The sequence below is a fragment of the Pleurodeles waltl genome, chromosome 7, assembly GCF_031143425.1.
Source record: "Pleurodeles waltl isolate 20211129_DDA chromosome 7, aPleWal1.hap1.20221129, whole genome shotgun sequence".
Classification (NCBI taxonomy): domain Eukaryota; kingdom Metazoa; phylum Chordata; class Amphibia; order Caudata; family Salamandridae; genus Pleurodeles; species Pleurodeles waltl.
In genome coordinates, this window is record NC_090446.1 from 1,138,389,352 (window position 1) to 1,138,398,735 (window position 9,384).

Here is a 9,384-nt window from a genome sequence, read left to right on the forward strand (position 1 = left end):
TAAGTATAGACGCTACGTTTATTAACTGGCCCACGGCAGGCTCGGACACGCACTGTACAGTATGAAGATCAGAGCAGCAGTGCCCGCCGGAGATCTAGAACCTCAACGAGGTTCTCCCCGCTTAACGGTAAAAGAACTTACAGTTAATAAAAGTAAACATTGGTAAAGTACAATGAAACATAACATACTGATTTTAACCATGTACTCGTACACATATGTAACAACATTATATTATGCACACGCGTGTACTACACTGTGTTGCCCAAGCGCTGATTCATCATGCGGTGACGCATTGGCTCCACCAGAGGGTGCTCTTATGCGCCGCTCTGTGTTTTACTGCGCGTTTTCTAGCGTTTCGAGTCACGATTGTGCTTGATCTCTAAAAAATCAACGCAATAGGGGTTTCATTGAGTTTAGGCTCAAATTAACCCCTCCAAACCCCACAATACACCGATTTGCGGTAAGTTGAACACCGCTTTGCGGTAGCACACTCTCGCTTTGGGGAAGCACGCACGATCCTGGGATCACGTTGGGAGACCATTAGGTCCCTTATTTTGCTTGTTGGGGAACAGGTACGTGGGGGGCTGCCCTACTTAGTTTACAGGGTGTTTTTTGTCTGTTGCAACTTTATCCCTCTTGAGTTCCATGATGCAGTCCACACAGGACCATGATTTCTTCCCTGCCATGTCTCTGGTAGAGGGCCCTTCACAGCGCACTCCTGGGGTGGATGTCTTGCTTTCTCAGGCTATTGCCCAGGCTCTGGCCCCTATTAAAGAGAGTGTGGCACAGCTGGCGGAAAAAGTGATTAAGGGGACTGGCATGATTGGGGAGACGGGGGCTGGACTTAAGACTGTGACTGTCTCCGCCCCCAAGAAATCACGCAAGCGTGACGTGGGGCACCTAGAAAGCTTCGAGCGTCTTGCTGAGGCTTGTTATAAGAGTGCTTGCGCGCCCAAGCCGGGAGGGATCTCAGTTCAGAGTGACTGGTGACGTGGTTCACCACACATTGGACTCTCTTAGGGGGTCACCCAAACGGTTCAATGGGGACTCTGATGGGGATTCTTCCCCTGCGGAAGACCAGGACTCCAGTCACTCCTGGCGGCCTGGGGTCACCAGGCCAGATCCACAAGAGGCAGAAGACTCCAGTTTGTGTATGTTCGAAGCCGAGGGCATCTATCACCCCAGATCCTCGGAGTGGCGACCGGAGCAAAAGGTGGCAGAATATGTTGCCAGCAAGATTCGACAACCTCTGGACAAGGAGGTGCCGCGCCCTACTTTACCAGACAAAGTTGTGGCGACTCCGGACGTAGATCCGAAAATGTGTGCTTTTTTTGCAAAGTACACCAAGGATCCTAAGAAAGGTATTGATCGGTCCTGGAGAGCTTGCCAGGACAAGCTACTAGACGTGTTAGGACCACTAACACAGATAATTCAGTTGGCCGAACATGCCAGATGCACAGACACACCCCTGCTGACGGAGGTCGTGGCCGGATGGGCCCAGTGGGCGGTTTGCCTCCTGGGAAACGCTAATTGCATCCATCTCAGCTTAGAGGCGCCGTTCTTTATTTATTAAAATAGACCCCAAACTGGGGGAATTGTCCAACTCAGAGGCAGGGGTGGTCGCCCAGGGTAACTTATTTGGCAACCTGTTCGTCAAGGAATTGGGCAAATTTGTTGCCACCTTTTCGGCACTGGACAAGGCGCAATCTTCTATCAAAAAAATCTTCCCTGGGAAGGTTTTTGGAGGGGCCTGACGAGGCAGGGGCCGCTCCTCCGGCCGCCTCTATCAGCAAGGCCCCAACTCCTATGGCTACAGAAACAATGGATGGCGAGACGGTCATCAGGGCACCTTCTTCCCCATTCGGGGTAGAGGGAGAGGCAGAACAAGCAGGAACGCCCGCGGAGGAGCGAACGCCCCAGTACATCCTTCTGGTAAGGATTACCCTTTCTTTCCCTCAAATTATTAAGTTTATTCAGGCACAATTGGGCACGTATAACTTCCGATTCCTAGGTGTAGCAGACAGTGACAGGGTTCCACATAGAATTCTGGGGAACACCGATCCAGGAATGTCTTCCGAGACTGCTGATCTTCTCAGATTCGGATTCCACTCTGATAGACGCGGAAGTGCATGACCTTCTTCAGAAGGGGGCCCTATGCAAGTCTGTCCTTCACCCTAGGGGTTTTGTGAGCAATCTCTTTCTGTTAGAAAAGAAGGACAAGGGGTTTCGTCTGGTTATCAACCTCAGGACATTCAACAAATGGGTGGTCTACAGGCACTTCAAGATGGAGGGCATCCATATGCTCATGGATCTTCTGCTGCAGGTGGACTGGATGATTCTCCTGGAACTCAAGGATGCCTACCTGACGGTCCCAATTTTCTCCCCCCCTCACAGATTTCTCCAATTTCTTTGGAGAGGGCAGGTGTTCGAGTTCACGTCACTCCCCTTCGGCCTATCTTCGGCACCCTAGTATGTCACCAAACTGCTCAAACCAGTAGTGGAGTACCTTCGGTCCCGCAGGATTCGCCTGATCATTTACCTCAATGACATCCTCCTCATGTATTAATCCAGGTCACAACTTTTATCCAACGTGACCACCACTATTGCACTACTCCAGGATTTGGGGTTCGTGATAAACCAACAGAAATCGGATTTCCTGCCATCGCAGTTGATTACTTTTCTGGGGTTTCTCATAGATTCCCAGTCAGCTTCCCTCAGCCTTCCGGGCTCGAAGATTTCCATGATCAAGAAGGAACTGACGAAGGTCATGAGATGCAACAGAATCTCACTCAGACAATTAACCAGAGTAGTGGGACTTCTCTCATCCTCGATTCAGGCCATTTTTTCAGGCCCTCTTCACTACCGGGCTCTCCAGCGTCTAAAAGCGCACCATCTCCGTCGCAGGTTAACTTATTCCGAGCTCATCTCCCTTACTCAGGAGGCGAGAACGGAATTCCAATGGTGGCTGGACCACATGGAGGCGTGGAACGTCCGGGCTATTTTTGGAGCCTTGCTGGATCTCATCATAGAGTCGGACGCCAGCTGTCAGGGTTTGTGGAGCCCGATGCGGGGATGTCTCGTTCGGGGGACCCCACAGGAACTCAGTATGCACATCAAGGTGGTCATTCCAACCCTGGCGGTCCATGACCGCCGGGTTGGAGGACCGCGGGAGCACCGCCGACAGGCCGGCGGTGCTCCAATGGGCATTCCGACCGCGGCGGTAAAGCCGCGGTCGGACCGGCAACACTGGCGGGCTCCCGCCAGTGTACCGCCGCCCATTGGAATCCTCCAAGGCGGCGCAGCTAGCTGCGCCGCCGAGGGGATTCCGACCCCCCCTACCGCCATCCAGTTCCCGGCGGTTCTCCCGCCGGGAACCGGATGGCAGTAGGGGGGGTCGCGGGGCCCCTGGGGGCCCCTGCAGTGCCCATGCCACTGGCATGGGCACTGCAGGGGCCCCCGTAAGAGGGCCCCTAAATGTATTTCACTGTCTGCTGCGCAGACAGTGAAATACGCGACGGGTGCAACTGCACCCGTCGCACAGCTTCCACTCTGCCGGCTCGATTCCGAGCCGGCTTCATCGTGGATGCCTCTTTCCCACTGGGCTGGCGGGCGGCCTGAAGGCGGCCGCCCGCCAGCCCAGCGGGAAAGTCAGAATTACCACCGCGGTCTTTCGACCGCGGAACGGTAACCTGACGGCGGGACTTTGGCGGGCGGCCTCCGCCGCCCGCCAAGGTCCGAATGAGGGCCCAATTGTCTGGAGCTCCTGGCGGGTTCCTTTGTGGTAAGTCTATGACTCGGGACGGACAAAGTCTCCTGTGTTGTTCTTCTGAGGATGGGCAACGTGTCCGCAGTGCAGTACATAAATTGTCTAAGGGGCACGCGTTTGAGGGCCCTTGCCGAATTGGCAAAAGATGTTTGGCATTTTTGCCTCCAGCATCAGATTTCAGTGACCGCAGAGTACCTTCTGGGTTCCCAGAATACTATGGCGGACTGGAACTCCAGGTTTCTGGAGGACTCCAGTGATTGGTAGCTGGACAGAGTGTTTTTTCAGGCACTCATGGAACGCTGGGGTCTGTGCTTTGTGGATCTCTTTGCGTCCAGATGGAATGCCCAGTTACAGACTTACTTCAGTTGGCACCCGGATCCGAGTGCAGCAGCGGTGGATGCTTTTTTGCAGGATTGGGGAAGAGACCAGAGGTATGCGTCCCCCCCCCTTTCCTTCTGATCCTGAGGGTGTCGGCCGAGGTACGTCATCAGGGGGCTATGGTGGTTCTGATAACCCCACTTTGGAGGTCACAGGTGTGGTTTCCGTCCCTGCTGGAGCTCTCTTGCGATTTCCCCATTCTTCTCCCCAATCCTCAGTCAATTCTCCTGGACCCTGCAGGGCACTTTCACCCTCTGGTCCTTCAGGGCCACCTTTTTCTGGTGGCTTGGAAGATTTCCGGGCTCGCTGGAAGGACTGCCGACTTTCACAGGACGCTGAGAAATTCATCAGACAGGCATGAGCCCCGGGAACATGTAAGCAGTACTGGTCTGCATGGCATCAATGGGCTCGTTGGTGTTTGGAAAAATATATCGATCCCATGGGGGCACAAGTTACGGATATCATACTAGCGGAGCCTGGTTTATCTTATTGCTCCATAAACCCTTTTAGATCAGCTATATCGGCGGGTCATCCTCCACTGCAGGATCGACCAGTGGGAGAGCATCCTTGGGTGTGCAAATTGCCTAAAGGTATCAGAATATCCAGACCTCCGGAACCCTGGTATTCAGAATTATGGGACGTCAATCAGGCTCTGCGTCTCTTATCCTCGTGGCAGGATAACCAATACCTCTCTCGGAAGGAGTTGTCAGCTAAGCTAGCTATTCTGCTATGCCTTATTTCATGCAAAAGGGTGTCGGATGTCAGAGCCCTGGATGTCTCGGCAAGGGTTTTTTCCCCAGAAGGGGTGACCTTCACGGTATCCAGGAGGACCAAGTGTAATATCAGGTCAGTAACCTTTCCAGCTTTTACTAACCCACCGAAACTGTGCGTGGTAAGATGCCTCAAAACCAATGAAGAGGTGACGGACGAATTTCGGCCTCCTGGAGAACGACAATTGTTGATCTCGATAAAGAAGCCTTTTAAGGCAGTTTCTTCTCCTTTCATAGCTATATGGATCAGATGGATTTTGGAGGAAGCTGGCATCAATGTACAGGTCTTTGGGGCACACTCTTATACATACAGTGTAAACATAGATACCACCTCGATAGATGATGTTTCCAAACAGCTCCCAGGTGGGAGACATATTCCTTGTGTAGGGTGGGATAATCCTCGCCTCCGTGTCCTTAATAGAATTGAAACTTTCCTTCTCGATAGCTAGGAAATTTCTCAGTTGCTGCTGCATCGGATCCTAAGAGAACAATGCAATAAGGTCAGAAAAGTGGACGTGCCTCCTTCAAAAGGCCTGATCAATTGCAATAGCTGTACATTGTAGGGTAGGAATTACCACAACAGAAAAATAAAGAAATACATAAAGCCCACCATCAAGCATGAAACAAATCCAAATCAAGGGTTCATCATCTGACAATTGTAAACGCAGATACCACCTCCAAATGGCGTTGTGTCCAATCGCCTCTCGGGCGGGAGACACATCCCTTGTGTTAGGCGGGATAATCCTCGCCTCTGTGTCCTTAATAGAATTGAAACTTTCCTTCTCGATAGCTAGGAAATTTCTCATTCTATGTCAGGACCGGAGGCGAGGATTATGCATGTTTACAGCTTACTTACCACCAAAGAGGCCGCTTCGTGAATAGGTTTAAAGTGAAACTTTTTTAAAGTAGACTCTGGGGACCAGTCAGCGGCTTCCATGATGTCTTCCAACCTATCACCTACCTGGATGGCCTTGGAAGCCATGGCACCCCGAGTGGATTGTGCCCCAAAAATTCATACATTGATGCCGCTTCCATCAGAACCCATTTGATCCACCTAGCAATCGAAGGAGAGGAAACTGCCCTAAAAGGTTTCTATATCAAAATCAACAATTGCCTTTCCCTAGGTGGTCGGTGTTTGGCAGTCATCTCTTCATATGTCTTCAGACATCTTACAACACACAATTTTTGCATGTGTTCAAAAACTGGATAGGTTACCAACCTGGTATTACCCTGGTCCATCTGGATACAGTGAAGGTCATTCCCTCAGGAGAGAAAATCCTTGCCGATACATCAAGAGCTTCACTGGAAACGCACAGTTGCATTTCCTCTCCTTTTGCACAAAATGAGGCATAGCAACATAGCTAGTTTTGCTGACAACTCCTTCCGGGAGAGATACTGGTTGTCCTGCCAAGAGGACAAAAAACACAGCACTTGATTGACGTCCCACAATTCCGAATAAATGGGTTCTGGAGGTCTGGATATCCTGATACCTTTAAGCAATTTGCACACCCTTGGGTGCTCCCCCACTGGGCTATTGTTCAGAGGGGAATGGTACAGCCCAGATTGCTGATCTAAAGGAGTTGATCAAGCAATAAGACAACCCAGCCTCCACCAGTTCCGCCAAAAAATCTATGATATCTGTAACCTGGGCCCCCATGGGATCGATGTGTCTTTCCACACACCAACGAACCCAGCGGTTCCAGGCAGACCTATATCGTTTGCATGTGCCCGGATCCCAGGCCTGTCTGATGAATTTTTCAGCTTCCTTTAAAAGTCTGCTGTCTTCCCAGCGATTCGGGAAATCTTCCAAGCCATCAGATTGAGATGGCCCTGAAGGACAAGAGGATGACAGTGCCCCTCCGGGTACAAGAGAATTCTCGGGAAGTCCAGAAGAAGTACTGGATAATCACAAGAGAGCTCTAGCAGGGTTGGAAACCATACTTGTGACCTCCATAGTGGGGTTATCAACACCACCATAACCCCTGACAACGCACTTGGGCTGACACTCTCGGAATCAGTAAGAAGGGGGGAAAAGCGAAACCCTGGTCTTGCCCCCAATTCTGTAAGAACACATCCACTGCTGCCGTCCACGGATCAGGGCGCCAGCTGAAGGACCTCGGTATCTGTGCGTTCCATCTGGACGCAAAGAGATCCACTGAACACGGAACCCAGTGCTCCATGAGTGTTAAAATACACATCTGTCCAGCTGACAGTCACTGGAATCCTCCAGAAATCTGGAGTTCAAGTCCACCAGTGTATTCTGGGAGCCCGGCAGGTACTCCGCTGTCACCAATATTTGTTGCTGAAGGCAAAAGTGCCAGAAATCCTTCACCAATTCCGCTAGGGCTCTCGAGCGAGTGCCCCCTAGGCGATTTATGTCTTGCACTGGGGATACATTGTCCATCCTCAGAAGAACACAGCAAGAGACCTTGCCTTGAGTCAGAGACCTGACTGCAAAGGATCCTGCCAAGAGCTCCAGACAATTGATGTGTAGATTGAGTTCCTCTGGGGTCCAACGTCCACCGAAAGAGATGTTCCCACACCAGGTTCCCCTTCCCTGATGGCTAGCGTCCAATTCTATTATCAGGTCCGGCGAGGATCCAAAAATCACTCTGCAGTTCCAAGCCTCCATGTTGTCCAACCACCATTGGAGCTCCGTTCTTGCCTCTTGGGGAAGAATTATTAACTAGGAATAGGTTAGTCTGTGCTGGAGGTGATGAGCCTTCAGGTGTTGAAGAGCCCTGTATTGAAGAGGGCCCAGGAAAATGGCTTGAATTGAGGAAGAGAGAAGTCCCACCACTCTGGCCAACTGTCTGAGTGAGATTCTGTCGCACCTCATGACCTTTGTCAACTCCTTCCTGATCTTGGTTATCTTCGAGATCGGGAGGCTGAGAGAGGCTGTGTTGGAATCTATGAGGAACCCTAGAAAGGTCATAGACTGCGAGGGTAGGAGGTCCGATTTCTGCTGGTTTATTACAAACCCCAAGTCCTAGAGGAGTGCAGTAGTCGTGGTTGCAATGGATAGAAGCTGTGCATGGGATTGATCCATCAGGAGGATATCGTCGAGATAAATGATTAGACGGATCCCTAGAGACCGGAGGTACTCTACCACTGATTTGAGCAGTTTCGTGAAGCACCACGGTGCCGAAGATAGGCGGAAGGGAAGGGACGTGAATTCGAACACCTTCTCCTTCCAAAGAAATTGCTGAAACTTGCGATGCGGGGGAAAAATCGGGACCGTCAGATAAGCATCTTTGAGGTCCAGACAAATCATCCAATCCCCTTGTAAGAGGAGGTCCCTGAGCATGTGGATGCCCTCCATTTTGAAGTGTCTGTATACTACCCATTCGTTGAAGGCCTTGCGATTGATCACCGGGCGGAATCCTTTGTCCTTTTTCTCCACCGGGAAGAGATTGCTCACGAAACCCCTGGGGTGGAGGATTGACTTGCGGATGGCATCCTTTCGCAGGAGGTCCTGAACCTCCGAGTCTATCAGTGCTTAATCCGCATCTGTATAGACCAAAGGTCTCGGAAGACACTCTTGGACTGGTGTTCCCCAGAACTCTATGTAAAAACCCGTCACTGTCTGTAAAACCCAAGCATCTGAGGTTATTAGTGCCCACTTGTGCGTGAAAAAAACGCAGTCTCCCTCTGCGAATTTGAGGGGAAGAAAGGGTCATTTTTACCGTTAGGACCTCCTGGAGCGTTCGCTCAGCCACGGGCGCTTCTGCCTGTTCTGTTTTTCCCTCGACCCCAGTTGGGGAAGAAGGCACCTTGGCAGATGTCCCGGCATCCGTTGTTCCTATTGGCGTGGGTGCTGGGGCCTTGCTGATATAGGCGGCTGGAGGAGCGACCCCTGCCTCTTCCGGCCCCCCAAAATCCTTCCCAGGGAAAATGTTCTCAATGGAGGCCTGTGCCTTGTCAAGCGCTGAAAAAGTGGCCACAAACTTGCCCAGTTCTTTAACAAATGGATCGTCAAACAAGTTACCTTGGGCGACCGCCCCTGCCTCCGAACTAGAGAGTTCCCCCAGTTTGAGGTCTATCTTGATGAGTAGAGAACATCGGCTCTCTGCCGAGATAGCGCATTTGTCATTGCCCAGGAGGCAAACTGCCCTCTGGGCCTGCCGCAATGTCCGTCGGCAGTGGGGTATCTGTGTGCCTTGCATGCTCGGCCAATTGGATAATCTGTGTTAGGGGTCCTAACACGTCTAACAATTTGTCCTGGCATGCCCTCCAGGTCCGGTCAATGCCCTTTTTCAGATCTTTAGTGTACTTCACGAAGAAGGTACACATCTTAGGATCTATGGCCCTCATTACAACCCCGGCGGCCAGTGGAGAAGTTGCTGTAATACCGCAAACAGGCCGGCGGTAAATAAAATGTAATTACAGGCATGGCGGTGACTGCCATGCCAAACCGCCACTTCTCCACTCTGACCGCCAGGGTGGTAACAACTGCTGGGCTGGAGACTT